Raw genomic sequence first — 17,384 nt, forward strand, 5'->3', positions numbered from 1 at the left:
AAAGTCAAATTGGCCAAATGGAAAAGGAGGTACACAAGCTCTCTGAAGAAAATAACTCCTTAAAAATTAGGACTGAGCAAATGAAACTAATGACTTTATGAGAAATCAAGAAATAATAAAGCAAAACCAAAAGAATGAAAAAATAGAAGGCAATGTGAAAATATCTCATTGGAAAAACAACTGACCTGGAAAATAGATCCAGGAGAGATAATTTAACAAATATTGGACTACCGGGAATTCATGATCAAAAAAAGAGCCTAGACAACATCTTCCAAGAAATTGGGAAAATGGCCCTGATATTCTAGAAGCAGAAGATAAAATAGAAATTGAAAGAATCCACCAATCACTTCCTGAAAGAGATCATCAAAGGCAATTTCATAGGAATATTATAGCCAAATTCCAGAGGTCCCAGGTCAAGGAGAAAATATTGCAAGTATCTAAAAAGAAACAATTCAAGTATCATGGAGCCATGGTCAGGATAACCTAAGATCTAGCAGCTTCTACATCAAAGGATAACAGGGCTTGGAATGATATTCCAGAACCTAAAGGAACTGAGATTGCAACCAAGAATCACCTGCCCAGCAAAACTAGTATAATCATTCCGGGGGAAAAATGAGAATTCAATAAAAGAGAGGACTTTCAGGCATTCTTGATGAAAAGACCTGAGCTGAATGGAAAATTTGACTTTCAAATATAAGACTCTAGAGGAGCATAAAAAGGTAAACAGTAAAAAGAAACCATAAGGAATATTAAAGGGTTAAACTGTTTACATGCCTACATGGGAAGATGATACCTGTAACTCAAAAGAATTTTGTCATTATTAGGGCAGCTGGTTGGAGTATATTTAGACAGGGGGCACAGGTGTGAGTTGAAAATGAAGGCATGGTATCTTTAAAAAAATAAAATTGGTGAGAGAGGAATGCACTGGAAGAAAGGGAAAGGGAGAGGAAGAAAGTCGTAAAGTATCTCACATTAAAAAAATAAATTAAATTTAAAATTTTTAATTTAAAATTTTTTTAAGTTTCTCACATAAAAGAAGCAAGAAAAAGCTATTACAGTGGAGGAGATGATGGGGGAGGTGCTGGTTAGTAAGTGAACCTTACTTTCATCAGAATTGGCTCAAAGAGGGAATAACATACACACTCAGTTAGGTATAGTAATCCAATTTACCCTGTAGGAAATTAGGAGGGGAAGGGAATTGTGGGGGGGGGGGGTGTGATAGAAGGGAGGGAAGATGGGGGAGGGGGAAGTCAGAAGCAAAATGCATTTGAGGAGGGACAGAGGGAAAGAAGATAGAAGATACTCTATTCTGAGTAAATGTCATGGGGAGCAAATAGAAAGGGGGGAATTACAGTTAGCAACAGTAACTGTGAAAAAATTTTGAAGCAAGTTTGTCTGACAAAGGCTTCATTTCTCAAATACATAGAGAACTGAGTCAAATTTATTAGGATGAGAGCCATTCCCCAACTGATAAATTATCAAAAGACATGAAGAGAGAGGGTAGCTAGGTGGCGCAGTGGATAAAGCACCGGCCTTGGATTCAGGAGGACCTGAGTTCAAATCCGGCCTCAGATACTTGACACTTACTAGCTGTGTGACCTTGGGCAAGTCACTTAACCTTCATTGCCCCACACACACACACACACACAAAAAATGCCATGAAGAGTTTTCAGATGAAATGTCTATAGCCGTATGAAAAAAAAGTGCTCTGACTCACTATTGATTAGAAAGATGCAAGTAGGGGCAGCTAGGTGGTGCAGTGGATAGAGCACCGGCCTTGGAGTCAGGAGGACCTGAGTTCAAATCTGGCCTCAGACACTTAACACTTACTAGCTGTGTGACCCTAGGCCAGTCACTTAATGCCAATTACCTCACCAAAAAAAAAAAAAAAGAGAGAGAGAAAGATGCAAGTCAGGGCAATTCTAGGGTACTACCTCATACCTATTGGATTGAATAATAGGACAGCAGAGGAAAATTTTGTAGGAAATATGGGGAAAATGAGACATTAATGCATGGTTGGTGAAGTTGTAAACTGATTCAAACATTCTGTAGAGCAATTTGGAACTATGGCCAAAGGGCTAGAAAATCATTCTTACTCTTTGACCTAGTAGTTCCATTGAATCAGTATTCAAAAAGAGATAAAAAACAAAAAGTTAAAGGGTCTATGTACAAAAAATATTTATGGCTTCCCTTTTCTGGTGTAAAGAATTCAAATTTGAAGAGATGCCCATCAACTGGGGAATGACTGAACAAATTCTGGGATGAGATTATGATGGAACACTGTTGTGCTATAAGAAATGATGAGCAAGATGCTCTCAGAAAAAACTGGAAAGCCTTACATGAGCTGATGCAAAGTGAAATGTACTCTATAAAAAGTAAAAGCAATATTGTAAGATGATCAGCTGTGAATGACTTAGCTAGTCTCAGCAATACAGTGATCCAAAACAACTCTGAAAGACTTATGAAAAATGCAATCCATCTCCAGAGAAAGACCTGATGGTGTCTGAATATAGATTGAAGCAGAATTTCTTTTTTCTTCTCTGGGCTAGTTCATCCCTCACAAATCAACTGTCTTGAATATGCATGAATATCATGTTAAAATATGCTAGAACTATGTATATTCTCCTCCTTCATAGGTAAATAGGATGAAACAGGTTTTTTAAAAAGAGGTTAAAGAATGATGTCATAATTTTTCATGAATAGAAGGGATAGAGGAAAGTCCATCTTTTCTGTATGATTGATTTCAGCACCAAAAACAGCAGCTTTGACCATAAACCAAAATTCAGCCACATACAGTTTTATAAAAGAGATGGTCAGGATTGGGAAAAGAACCTGAGAATTTCTGAAGGTTAGTTGATAATATAGCTGCACAGTTGTTAGTCCTGTATAGTAAAGGATTAGTGCTTAATTTGATAATTCTCTTTCCCCAATAAATAGTAAGCAATCAAAAAAATAATCTCTTCTAAAAAAAAGGCTCTTCTATTGGACTAGAAAGAAGTTCTGCACTATTGTGCTTTGCCAATTTGTAGTGTGAAAAAAGGCAATATGTAATTTTTTTAAATCCACCTTTCTTTATATCCTATCATTTAAAAAAATTCAACATGCTTTGCCAACATTACTTTATTAGTCAATAAATCAAGTAACATTTGTAAAGTGCCTACTATATATCTGATACCTGGATTCAAAAGCTTCTAGTTTAGGAAATTAAATAGATAAATCTTTAAACAAATATGTAAAGTGCATCCTTATGCAACAGTATGGGGCAATTTTGCCAGCAAACTTATTATCATTCATATCCATCTTTGTGTTGTACTGTAAGATTACCCTTCAACTAAATTTGTCAAATTCATTGTTTGCATAAGATTTATGTGCATCTCATCCTTATTACCATTCCATGTGATAATTTAATACTGAATGTATACCAATAGTCTGATGGATATGTTATCTCATTAATATGGGCATTCCCACCAATGATGTAGATTATGACTTATCCATGCCTGGTCTTTCTCTCTGACTCTTATCCATTTGCCTCTATGAAAATTCACTACCTGGGGTCCTCCTGGATCTCCTGGAAAACTTTATTAGATTCTCTTGACATTATAAGTTTACCAATGGTCTATGAAAATTGTCCTCTAGTTATTCCCTTATTGCTTCATGATCAGCACATTTTTCTATAACAGCTTTCCTTTTTAACCACCAGGGTGTATTTTTGCCTAGAAGCCTGAACACATTTATTAATGAGAGAAAGATTGACATTCCCACCATCATTCAACCTGGCATATTTCCCCAATTAATCTATCAACAAATATTTATTAAGTGCCTATTATAAGCCAGTCACTATGCTAGGGGCTAGAGATACAAGTACAAAAAATAAAAATACCTACTAACAAGAAGTTTACATTCTAATGGAGAAGGGGAAAAGCATATAAATACATACATTACAAATATAATGGAAATAAATACTAATGTAAACAAAGTAATTAAATACAGGTAATTGGAGAGGGAGGGCAAATTGGGAAATCAGGAAAGGCTTCATGCAAAAATGCTTTTTAAACTGCACTGTTAAAAAGAGAGAGACTCTGGAAAGTAAGGGAAAAGTATATAATAAATATTTGGAATAAGTAAAGGAACAGAGATGAGAGCTGAAGTATCATTTCTGAGGACAAGCATTGTAAACACTAAACTATCCATGTTTCTCAGAGTGCTAATGATTACTACTGCCTATATATATATATATATATATATTCCTATTATTTAAAATCACATTTTTCCAGGGCAGAGTGTATGAATTTGTCCAATTAATCTGTTGGTCAGTCTCTAGCCACTGAGAAACTACATTTTTCTCTTCTCTACTGTATCTCAATGACCCCTATCATATGAGCATGGCCTAATGAAGTTGAACACACAATCATGGCTTGACTGTATAAAGTGCTTTATTCATTAACATAGAAACCAAAGGAATAAATATATATATATATATATATATAATATATATTAATGAAACCCCTACTATCATAGTGGCTATGGCCCTTTAGCCATCTATAGGCATGCTCCAAACTTCAGAGTTCCAGGAACATCATTCAGATGCTAAAACTCTCTGTTATCTCCCACTGGGAGCTGTCAAATGTCCCTAGTTACTTTTCCACTTAAAACTTCTTGTAGGGTCAACACCCAATCAGCTGTGGGACTACAATCTGTGGTGTTTTAAAGGATCTCTGTTTCCTCCTCAAAGGCAGCTATCAGAAATCTGACTTCAGATGCTGATTATCTTTCTAGAGAATTCTGTTTGTTGGCTTCTTCTCTCTGGGAAGGCTTCTAGCCTCTTCTGACTTACCACTCACTTTGTGGGTCTGTTCTTACACAAAAACACAAAAATAGCTTTAGTATTATAGTCTGTTCAAGGAATAGTATTTATAAGTGTTAAAAGGAAGCACTTTTATGCTAGCACCATCTTGTCTTCTTCTGCCCCTCATCCCAGATTTATCTTAGGAGATACATTCTGTTTTGTTTCTGCCTTGAGTTGAACCTGGCTCTCCCCATTATTCAATTCTTTCTCTGTTTTGGCAATGATTTATGGAAGAGGCCTACTGGAGAGATTGCTATACTACTTTCCACTTCTTCTTCTACAAAATTTCCTGTTTAAAATAGGTTGAAAAATACTCATATACAACATGGGCTTATCCAATATTCTTTTGGTCATCTGCAACTTCAAATCTTTGAAAACTGTAGTGCCCATGACTCATAGCCTTATAATAACTCCAGAAGAACATTGGTATCAAAAAAAAAAAAGTGGGTCTTTCTTCTAGGAAAAAAGCTTTAGGGCATTTAAAATACCTTTGTAATTTTCCAAAAACAATGGAGACAATTTTGCTACTTTTGTTCAATTCTTCATCTGGCTCACCAAACATACAGAAATTTAGGGTACAGTAAAAGTAGACCCAAGTTCCTTTCTACTATTTTAATATTCATGCTGTAGCAGTCTAATTGAAATAGGCATCCATGCTAAGTGAGAATAACTATCTATTTAGGGAATCTTACAGTTGCTAAGTTCTGATTCTAAAATAGGAGGCACCAATAGTATAGTAGTAGGAGAACTGGAATGGGAAGAATCAAGACAACTGGAGACTAGTTTTAGCTAAGCCAATAATTATCACATGACTTCCAGAAAGTTAACTTAAATTTCTCCATTTCTATTTCCTCATTTGTGAAGTTGAGGAATTGGCTAAGATGACTTCTAAGATCCTTTATAGATCTAAATTCAATGGTACTAATGGTCCAATTAACTATAGGTCTCACTCAACCCAATTACTATCACCTTTCTCACATCTGTACTCATTCCAAATTTTATTAAAATCCACTGAACTTCCTTTTAAAAATGTTTAAAAGGGACTATTTTGTTTTGAGATGCAGACTCAGCCCCAAGCATACTTGACACTGTGTATGATTGCAATAGACCTGGATTTGAAGTCAAAGGATAAGACTTCAAATTGTCATTCTGCTACTTACTACCTATGTGACTTCTTACCAGTCACTTATCCTTTCTTGAGGAAATGAATGGTTTGGACTAAATGATCTTCCAGTTCTGATAACCTTCAAACATTGCTTGTTCCTACCCACAACAAAAAGTAAATCTGTCCTATATTCTATTTCCAACTTTCCTTGAAAAATGGTTAAGAATCCTACTTGGATGGATGAGAGAGGGGAGACAGCTCCTCTGTTTATTTACTCTTAAATTGAGAGACATTTTAGAGAAAGCAATTTCTTTTTTTTTTTCATTCTCTTTGCTTTTATTGATCACACACATGCCCATCTCCAGAGAACCCTGACTTCCTCCCTCCCTCTTCTCAAGTCCTTGGGAAGACAAGACCCATTGAAGTCCCCGGGAGCTGGGGGGAAATCAGTCCATTCATGAAAGCCACAGGACCAAGGCCAACAATCCTCGAATGGGCAGACTGGGCCCAACCCCCTTCCATCTCTGAAGATAAATGCATCCAACCAACCCCACTCACCCTCCCTATAGGGAAAGAGGAGGAAGCAAATCCTGTTAGGGAAGAGCACAGGCCAAAGAGGCCCAGCCACCGGCCAAGCAGGCAGATTCTGGCTCCTTTCAGGGGACACAGCCTAGCACCCCAAGCAGGGGATGGGACCAAAGCAGTAGTCACTTCCCTAGGCCCAGTGCTCCCGAGGGCCAGGGCTCCCCAGACCAGGCCTCCGACGCTAATGGTGTGGAAACCATAAAGCCAAACAAGGCTGTGCTGATGAGGCCTCCGGGGCACTGGGGATGCCAATGCAGCTCCTTGATGTCCGTCTCCCCCTGGTGTACAAACAGCAGTTCCTGGGGGAGCTCAGCCACCAAGGGATCTCCTTCCTCTGCGCTGCTTATCTCCGGGTCCCACTCCACTGCCAGGTCCCACTGGGTCATCTGGTCGCTGTCCCCGCTGCTGCAAAGACCCCACCATCCTGGGGGTGCCACTCCACAGAGGTCACGGATGCCACGTGCTACTTGAAGGTGGCCACTGGGTAGCTAGTAGTGAACTGCTTGAGATCCCAGAACTTTGAGGGCGCTGTCGTCACCCCCACTGAGCAGGAAGGACATCTCTCAACGGCTCCAGCTGATGACATTGACATCTGCGTTGTGAGCATGCAGACCTGGCTTGGCGCTGCCGAATGTCCCATATTCGGATGGAGGCGTCCACCGAGCATGATCCAAACACCATGTCCTCGATTGGTGACCTCTGCAGTTCCTCTACAGAGCGAGAATAAGCAGCAAATGGCAGCTGATCCACGTGCCAGGAGCCCCCATCGCTCAGTGTCCAGAAATAAATCTTATTTTTTTGACAATCACCAGTCAGCAGGCGACCGTGTACCAGGGAACCAGTCCAGGACAAAGCCCTCAGCCGTGTGGCTAGCAAAGGCAAACCTGGGCTGGGGCTGGGTCTGCTCATCCCTCAAGAATGCTGCGAGGACCTGGGCATCACCCACTGCCTCCAGGGGCCAACAAAGAGAAAACACCTCCACCTGGCCTTTCTCAGACCACACCCCTGCCACAGGGGTCTCCCCGAGCCAGGCAACCCTGACTGGAACTCGGTTAATAGCGCCATAATGGGGGACCATGGCCAGCTCCAGCTAGCGCTTCTTCTCTTCCCCCTCACTCTCACTCTCACTGTCCTCAGCTGCCTCACTTTTCTGGGTCCCATGAAGGTTATGCAGCCGCATCACCATCAGCCTATTGCTCTGAGCACTGGGGGCCTGGGTCCCAGCACACAGGTAAAGGCACTGTGGAAAGTCGCTGCGGGAGTCCCCCAGCTGATATCTGACGATGTGAAAGCTGAGGCACGGTGAGCCGGTCTGCAAGAGCTGGTACAGCACGTAGGCCTCCTGGTCCCACACTAGCTCCTCGTCTTCCTGCAGCAGCGGCCCTGGCCAGGGAGGTAGATGCCCAGCGGGCTGCTTGGGCTCTTGGCCTTCGCTCTACATGTGAGATCAGAGCCTTTGCACGCTGCCATCTTGGAGTCTTCGAGGCAGCAAGAAAGCAATTTCTTACATAATTCTTGATGGTGGTGATATTAGGAATTAAACTTGATTTCTTTCCATAATTTGGTTCAGCACTATAGGCCACAACCAAAAATTTAGCTCAATGTGAACTAATTCTTCTTATGTATACACAAAATAATTCTATTCAAGTTGTAATGGAGTAGGTGAAAATCAGTATTTCAGTCAGGAAAATAAGTATCCACCCTAAATACTGAAGAATTTGTAGCATGTACTAGTATTTTCCTTATTAGTTGGTCACCAATAATAATAATTCTGAAAATTCAAAATGGAAACATACTCAAATTTATACAAGTAAAATTATTTTTGGACTTAAAACAATCAGAAGAGACATTATCCAAATATCTAAACAACCCAAATAATAATGCAGATAAGATTTAAAACAATTCTAAGAAAGGAATCAAAATCAGAGAGAGGGAATAAAAGGGAAATATATATTTTAGGTAATTAATAATCTGTATTATCTATTGGTTTAGAGGTGGTTTTTTTCCCTAACAAAATAGGTCTTTGTTTATTGACAAATTCAAAAGCATATTTCCTTTTTCATTCTCAAAGTGACATACAAATGATACCAGAGCAGGTAGCTAAATGGATGAGTCTCTACAGGAAAAAATAATGGAAAGTTGTACAGATTCAAAATTAAGACTTCAAGAATCATTGGGCATCAATGGAATTTGATCAAGAAATTCCTTTTTATCATTAGATATCCCTGTGTGATTCCCAGAGACATCTGTAAGCAAGTGGTAGGTTTCTTTAGATTGAGCAGAAAGGAAAAGCAAATTTCACAGATTGAAGCTTTGATTTCTAAAACCAAATCATGGCAATAAAAACTAGTTTTAGCACTGCAAGTCAGAATGAAAACATATCTAATTGAAACAAGCAATAATATCAACACCATCATGATCAATAGGTACTTTGAAGTTGTATAAATGCTTTCCTTCCAACTAGCTTGGAATACTTAACATATATTACTTCATTCAGTCTAATATTACTGGAGTCAGGAATATAGGAGTCAAATATTATTCCCTCTTTACACTAGTGTGTTTATAACTAGAAGTCTAATCCTTCAGATTAGAAGGTAAAGCTTCTGATGTTAGTCATTATCAGTCTCCATTGCAAAAAAAAAAAAATAAGCAAAAAACATTTCCATAGACCATATGCAAAAATAAGTAAATTATTTCTGAAAATATTTGGAGAACTAAACAAATTGATGACATTGCCTGAGATATGTTTTCCACACAGTACCTCTCTTTAGAGAAAGATGCTATATCTCTGAATGCTACATGTCAAGTTGGTAAGACCATTTGGCTTCCCAGACTTGTATTTTTCTACCCATCTTTTTTTTTTCTTTTTTGGTTAGGCAATTGGGGTTAAGTGACTTGCCAAGGATCACATAGCTAGTGTTAAGTGTCTGAGGTCAGATTTGAACTCAGGTCCTCCTGATTCCAGGGCTGGTGCTCTGTCCACTGCACCACCTAGCTGCCTCTTGCCCATCGTTCCTGAAGTTACTCCATTTCTGCCAATTCCATGACCTCAGGATTGTAATATGATACTAATTTGTGTTTGCTCTAAATTACATAGTGGGAAACTGCTAAAATCAAGATAAAGGTACAATGCAGTAAAGAGGGGAAAGCAGCATTGTTATGGGAGTATACTATAGACCACTTGAACAGAAAGAAGAAATAGGGAGTTCAGAAAATTTGGCATGGAACCATGAGATACTATGAATATGGTACTTCAACTATACAAAAGTATTCTGAAGCTCTACCAAAAGTATAGCAGCTAATGACCCCTTTAAGAAGCAAAGATAATTTTGTTTGTGGGAGGGGAGTTGGCAAGGGAGGGATTGAGATTGGAATAGAAAAATATAAATAAAAATGTTTAATCTGGAAAGGTGAGGGAGGGGTGTGCTGGGAAGAGTACAAGAGCTGTATATGTATTTATACACACACACATATATATGTATGCATATGTTGTGCATTTATGAGTTATTTAGGTATTATTTATATAGTAGTTGTATTTAAACAAATTTGTCATATACATTTTTATATAAATTGATATGTATTTGTTATTTATAAAACAGTTATTTAAGGAATTAAAATACTAAGTTATATGTATTAGAATATATTTAGGTATATCTAAAAGTAATAATGTAGAAAATTTACATTATATGTCATATATGTTTCTTTGTGTATTTTTTATCTATGTTTGATATAGGTATAAAATTTAATTAGATATCACAAATAAAATAAAACAATTAATTTTTAAAAAGGAGATGGAAGCATGGACATGTCACAGACTTAATTTTTAAAAATGGTTTAGTCATAAGAAGTCCTAAAGTTCAAAATGAGCTAGATTTGGCAATAAATGCTAAGGACAACAACAACAAAAGGAAGTTTATAGTTTGTGGGTTTTTACTATGTTTTGCTAAAGAGGAAAGTTAAAGAAAGAACAGAGAAAAAGTTCAGAAATAATTAGGCAATATTATTGGACAACAGAGAAGTCAGATATTTTCCCTTTTTTTTTTTTCTCTAATAAATAAAAGTTAAAATCAATATTCCTGTCAAGCTATATTAGCTCCTCCAGTGGGGCAGCTAGGTAGTGCAGTGGATAGAGCACCAGCCCTGGAGTCAGGAGGACCTGAGTTCAAATCTAATCTTAAACACCTACTTAGACACCTGGGCAAGTCACAACCCCAATTGCCTTAAACATCCAGGGCCATTTCCAATCATCCTGATATATATCTTGTGATTGGACCCAGATGGCTCTGGAGGAAAGAGTGAGGTCGGTGACCTTGCACAGCCCTCCCTCACTTAAATCCAATTCACTGCATCATGACATTACCTCCTGATGTCATGGTCTTTGTCAACAAAGAAGGACAAACAACAGCAGCTCCTCCCATAGATTCTGGTGGATATTTAAATAAAAGTATGTAAGTGAGAGTGGGTAAAGGAGAGGTGGTAAGATAACAATTAGCTATGTTCAATGAGTTCAGATCAGGAGGCTCAAATTAACCACATTCCCTCATACTGGGGGGATGATGGTGAATGCCATGGGTGATTGTTTCCTGATAGTCATCTTTTGAATTATTATTATAAATCACATAAGATGCTAGAAGTACCAAAGAACTCTTCTACAAAGTCATGCTCTGATGCCTCATTATGACCTGACATTCTCAAAGGCTAAGGCAGCAGAATGAAGAGTCTGGAAGGTTCTGTCTTGCCAAACATGCTTTAGGTATGTCCCTGGCAACAGGGTCTTTGGGAAGATCAACCTAGATAATTAAGGAGAGAAGAATAACCATTGAGTCTCCAAATTATTAATAATTGTTGGTTTTGTTGTTTGTCCTTTGTTCTGAAAGAGGACCATGATATTAGGGAGGCGATGTCACAATTTGCAGTGAATTGGATTTAAGTGAGGCAAAGCTGTGCAAAGTCACCAGCCTCACTCTCTCCTCCAGAGCCATCTGGATCCAGTGGCAAAATATACATGAGGAAGGCTGGAGATGGCCCTGGATGCAGTGGGAGAAGGTTTTTTTAAGCTAAGGTCTTTCCTAGGTCTCAGTTTGCCTGAGACAATATCCATTCAGTGATTAAGGCTAGGGAAGAGGGGCAGCTAGGTGGCGCAGTGGATAGAGCACTGGCCCTGGAGTCAGGAGTACCTGAGTTCAAATCCAGCCTCAGACACTTAACACTTACTAGCTGTGTGACCCTGGGCAAGTGACTTAACCCCAATTGCCTCACTTAAAAAAAAAAAAGCATAAGGCTAGGTAAGAAATGAGACAAAGAATATCCTATTTTACCAAGTCAGAAAGCAAGAAAGCAAGAAAGCAAGAAAGAAAGCAAGAAAGAAAGCAAGAAAGAAAGCAAGAAAGCAAGAAAGCAAGAAAGCAAGAAAGCAAGAAAGCAAGAAAGCAAGAAAGCAAGAAAGCAAGAAAGCAAGAAAGAAAGAAAGAAAGAAAGAAAGAAAGCAAGAAAGAAAGAAAGAAAAAAGAATGAATAAATAAATCAGGTAGGGGAAGACCTTAAGGGTCTGTGGTCAAAACAGGAACAATTGCTATTTACATTCATTCTGAGTCACCAGGATGCCAACGACCAGAGGAGGCTTGAACTGGCATTATTGTTAGCCAATCAATGAGAGTCAGAGTGACCACAGCTTAAAAAGGCCAAGGTCTCCCACTGCATCCCGGGTCATCTCCAGTTGTCCTGATATATATCTTGCCACTGGACCCAGATGGCTCTAGAGGAGAGAGTGAAGCTGGTGACTTTGCACAGTCCTGCCTCACAAATCCAATTCACTGAAAGTCATGGTCCTCTTTGAGAATGAAGGAGAGGGGCTATGCCATCTCCTACCCTGGCTTCGATTCCCCCCTCCTATATACCGGAAGCCAAGGACATCTCAATGCCATGCATCCACATATTGCCTCCACATGTTGCACTGGCTTCCATGAGGCTTGGCAACTTTTGTTCTTTTATGGTAACCCCTATAATCATCTCAGATATCATGATGAATACAATGTTGAATTTGGCCTTGGCATCTGTTACCAGTGATATCAGATTCTTTAATTTCTCATAACGGCCTGAGGATAATTAGGCAGATGATGCAAAAAGTGATGAAAAAAAGATGAAAATTCTATTGTCTTATACTAAAGAAGGATATATGGGTATAACTTATAGGACCCTTTGCCGGTGGCTTAGGAAAGTTTTCATGCATTTTGAAACACATCTCAAGTTTGTTTCAAGAAAAGTAGAGAGTAACTTATAGAATGTTTTGTTAAGGTTTATTATGTGGTGTGGAGATAACACCTGTCGGTAGAGCATACAACCTGGTTTATTTATTTGACATGTAATGTTTTGAAATTAACTGTTTACAATTGAAATTGACTTTTATGTAAGTTTGTTTTCAACCTAAGTTTTATGTGAGGATTATGTCTTTTTTTTTTTTTTAGTGAGGCAATTGGGGTTAAGTGACTTGCCCAGGGTCACACAGCTAGTAAGTGTTAAGTGTCTGAGGCCGGACTTGAACCCAGGTACTCCTGACTTCAGGGCCGGTGCTCCATCCACTGCGCCACCTAGCTGCCCCGAGGATTATGTCTTAAACAATTGAGTAAGAATCTTTGAGTGATAGAATTGGATAAAGCTGTCAACAATATGGGAGGGGCACTCATGTTATAATTTTATTAAGCTTTCAATAGGAACTATAAGAAAGTGGATCTACTGAAGAAGTTCCCTGTAGACAATCCATCTTCCAGACTGCCTCCAAGGAAAGTGGTTCCAGAGACCTGACAGCTACATGGGACATCTGAGATCCACAATGAAATTGCTAACTGAATGAACACTGGGAGAGGGGGGAGTTGTTACTGAAATTACAAATATAATGTCAGCAGAGGACTGAGGAGGGGGCCAATGGTCAAAAACAAAGAGGAAGGATTGTGGGAAATATGGATTACCCCCTCAAAAGTTGAAAATGCTAATATCCACAAAAGGGAGCCGGGCTCCTCCCAGTTTAAAAGGAAGCTGCCTCCCGTCCCCCTCCCCATCAAACCAAATCACATTATGAGGGAGACCCAAGGCTGGTCATATGGGGGAGGAGTTCAGAGGGCTGTCTCGGTGTCGCTTCTCCCCATTGGCTGCACTGCATTGTGATTGGTTAGTTTTTGGCACCAGTGTCTTGGCCTGCAAACTGTAACTGGGGGAAAAGGGAGGGGCCAGCCATGTTAAAGGATAAAAGGGCTCCGGGGCCCATGTTTCACTGCCATTCCATTAGGGAATGGCCCATTCTCTTGAGAATGTAAATAAAGACGAGAGAGAGAGAGAGAGAGAGAGAGAGAGAGAGAGAGAGAGAGAGAGAGAGAGAGAGAGAGAGAGAGAGAGAGGGAGAGAGAGGGAGAGAGAGGGAGAGAGAGGGAGAGAGAGGGAGAGAGAGAGAGAGAGAGAGAGAGAGAGAGAGAGAGAGAGGGAGAGAGAGAGAGAGAGAGAGAGGGGGGGGAGAGAGAGAGAGAGAGAGAGAGAGAGAGAGAGAGAGAGAGAGAGAGAGAGAGAATGAGAATGAGAGGGACAGCTAGGTGGCACAGTGGATAAAGGATAAAGCATTGGCCTGGATTCAGGAGGACCCGAGTTCAAGTCCAGCCTCAGACACTTGATACTTATTAGCTGTGTGACCCTGGGCAAGTCACTTAACCCTCATTGCCCTGCAAAGAGAGAGAGCGAAAGAGAGAGAGAAAATGAAGGAGAAGCGACAACCAACATTCTGTGAGCTCACTGGGAAGCCAACTGGCAAATTCCAGTAGGGTGATGTAGCTTGCTCTTTCCCTCCTTCCCTCCCTCCCTCATTTCTTTCCTTCCTTTCTTTTCCGTTTCTCTTCTCTTTCTCTCCCTCCCCCTTCTTTCTCTGTCCACATAGGGAATCATATCCTTACCTGTGAGTGCTCTATATACAAGAATATGTTTTTATTGCTAAAACCTCACAAGATGTCTTTAGGGTTTACAGACTAGATTTCTTTTTAAAGAACCATGTGTTTAAACCCAAATCATTCTGGTTCTACAGTAATGATGGAAGAATGAAAGAAAATATGGCAGAGTGCTAAAAATCATACTTTTTCCATTAATAAACTTTAATCTGACTATTGGTACTATAAATTTGATATCCTTGTCCAATGATCAGCAAGTGGACACACTGTTAGTGGAACAGAACTATATCAAATTTCACATTATTACTACAAATGAAAATAGACAAAAGAAAATTGCTGCTTTTTCAAAGAATGGTTCACAGGTACTCTTTGGAGAGGCAAAGAAAGGAGTGAACAGAATTAGTTTTATCATACCCTTAAAGACAAGAATAAACATTAGTTCATAGAGTACATGGTCAACACAAATTGGAGTATTAATAAGTATTTGCAAAATAGACTACCATGAAAGAAATTGAAGCTTATGAACCAACATAAGTTTTTGAGGATTAAATGATAGGGGAATTCTGTGAATAAGTTATAAAGACCCTACAGATTAAATTAACATACACTCTGTTATTTGGTAACTTCATTGTAAAGTTGGGAAAAGGAAAGGATGGGGAGAAATATATTAGAAAATATGCTAGGACAGCTAGGTGGCGCAGTGGATAGAGCACCGGCCCTGGATTCAGGAGTACCTGAGTTCAAATCCGGCCTCAGACACTTAACACTTACTAGCTGTGTGACTAACCCTGGGCAAGTCACTTAACCCCAATTGCCTCACCAAAAAAAAAAAAACAAACAAACAAACAAAAAAAGAAAAGTAGATACTAAACTGACAAATACCAAATAAACTCATAAAAAAAGAAAAAAAACAGATATGAAACATTTTGTTAATAATGTAACAGTTAGTCTTGTGTCAGTTGTCTGTGTAGTCAGACCATTGACTCATCAGAGCAAAGATGAGAATTCATTAAAAAAAGAAAAAAGAAAGAATAATAATGAAAAATATGTGTGGAATAAAATTGAAAAGATTATAAACTATTTAAGAATGTGACTGAATTGGGGCAGCTAGGTGGCACAGTGGATAGAGCACCAGTCCTGGAATCAGGAATACCTGAGTTCAAATCTGGCCTCAGACACTTAACACTTACTAGCTGTGTGACCTTGGGCAAGTCACTTAACCCCAATTGCCTCACTAAAAAAAAAGAAAAAAGAAAAAAAAGAATGTGACTGAAAATTTAAAATGGAAAGTGATAACAGAAGTTACATCAGCACTAACTACAATAAATTTATCCAAAGGTTTAATCAATGTAAGATAATATCCATAATGTGAAGAACAAAGGATCATATTATTATTTCACAATTAACTGAAAGATGTAAAGAAAATAAGAAGATTCCGTAATGCTTATTGTTTGTTAGTTATGAAAAAAAAAAGCATTTCATTCATTATAACAAAGTATCATCTTACAGGGTTGGTTTTCCTTTTTCTTATGCCAAAGTATCTGTCATCCATATATAAAAATCATTCCAGAACCCTTGAAAGATATAACAACATAAATAACCTGCTTTGAAGATCCTCTGATAATAAACAGTAATAAAACCATGAGATGTATGTTTGCCAAAATATTCACTACTCTGAGAAGATTGAGCATAGTGTCCAAATTCAAGAGGTATTTCCTGTAGATAGTAAGGTCCTTCAGAAGCTCTTGTTTGTGGTTGACATTTTGCTAATTGTGTCGAGCCTAAGAATATTCCAAGTGTCTATTAAGAGATGTTGTTATTAATCCTTCATTTTTTAAGTAGACCAGTGAAATCACAGGGCAATATATAGACTTGTCTATGAATTGGATTTCAGTGAGGTACAGTTGCACAAAGTCATTAGCTTCACCTTCTCTTCCAAAGTCACTGAAGTCCAGTGGTAAAGCAAAAGTAAGGATGACTACCAATGGCCTGAGATGTAGTAGATGACCTTGACATCTTTGATGTCTGACCAAGCTCTAAGCACTCCACAATTCTCACTTCAGCTATGTTCATGACCACTGGAACAAATTGTTCTCATCCATCCATTCTTCCAGGGGAAGTCCTCACATGCTTGGGGTAGACATCTCCCTACTCATCAATAGGTTTGTGGTCTGTTGGTTACCTTCAACATGAGTTAACCTGTTTGGCAAGAGAGTTTTACTGGGGTATGGCTGCTGTGCATGCTGTAGCTTCTTGGAACCACAGATAAGAATTGGGTAGCATGTGGACACTAAAGGTGAAGGAGTAGTCCTGAAAAGGGCTCAGCAGTTCCTCACACCTTAGATGCTACTCCTCCATGAAGACCCCATATATGCCAGGTACTCAAAGTAGTTTGACCTCGCCATCCACATAGGAAAGACCAAGTGGATAAAGAGTATGAATTGCCAAACTGCAACATCTCTTTAAAAAATCCAGGGGCAGCTAGGTGGCGCAGTGGATAAAGCACTGGCCTTGGATTCAGGAGGACCTGAGTTCAAATCCAGCCTCAGACACTTGACACTTAACTAGCTGTGTGACCCTGGGAAAGTCACTTAACCCTCATTGCCCTGAAAAAACAAAACAAAAACAAAAAACCAAACAAACAAACAAACAAAATCCAAATGGGGGCAGCTAGGTGGCTCAGTGGATAGAGCACTGGCCCTGAAGTCAGGAGGACCTGAGTTCAAATCCGGCCTCAGACACTTAACACTTACTAGCTGTGTGACCCTGGGCAAGTCACTTAACCACAATTGCCTCACCAAAAAAAAAAAAGATCCAAATATATAAAGAGGGAAGGAAGGGAAGGGAATAAACTTTTAGCTCCTACAATATGTCAGGCACTATGCTAAGTGGTCTTTGTTTGTTTTAATATAAACTTTATCAC

The 17,384-nt window shown here is 39.1% G+C and overlaps 1 pseudogene; it reads right to left on the reverse strand.

Moving 5' to 3' along the window:
• Window positions 1-6,658: 6,658 nt before the first annotated feature.
• Window positions 6,659-8,006, reverse strand: LOC122747524 (annotated as a pseudogene).
• Between the last annotated feature and the right edge of the window lie 9,378 nt (window positions 8,007-17,384).

This window comes from Dromiciops gliroides, chromosome 3 (assembly GCF_019393635.1).
Source record: "Dromiciops gliroides isolate mDroGli1 chromosome 3, mDroGli1.pri, whole genome shotgun sequence".
Taxonomy (NCBI): Eukaryota; Metazoa; Chordata; class Mammalia; order Microbiotheria; family Microbiotheriidae; genus Dromiciops; species Dromiciops gliroides.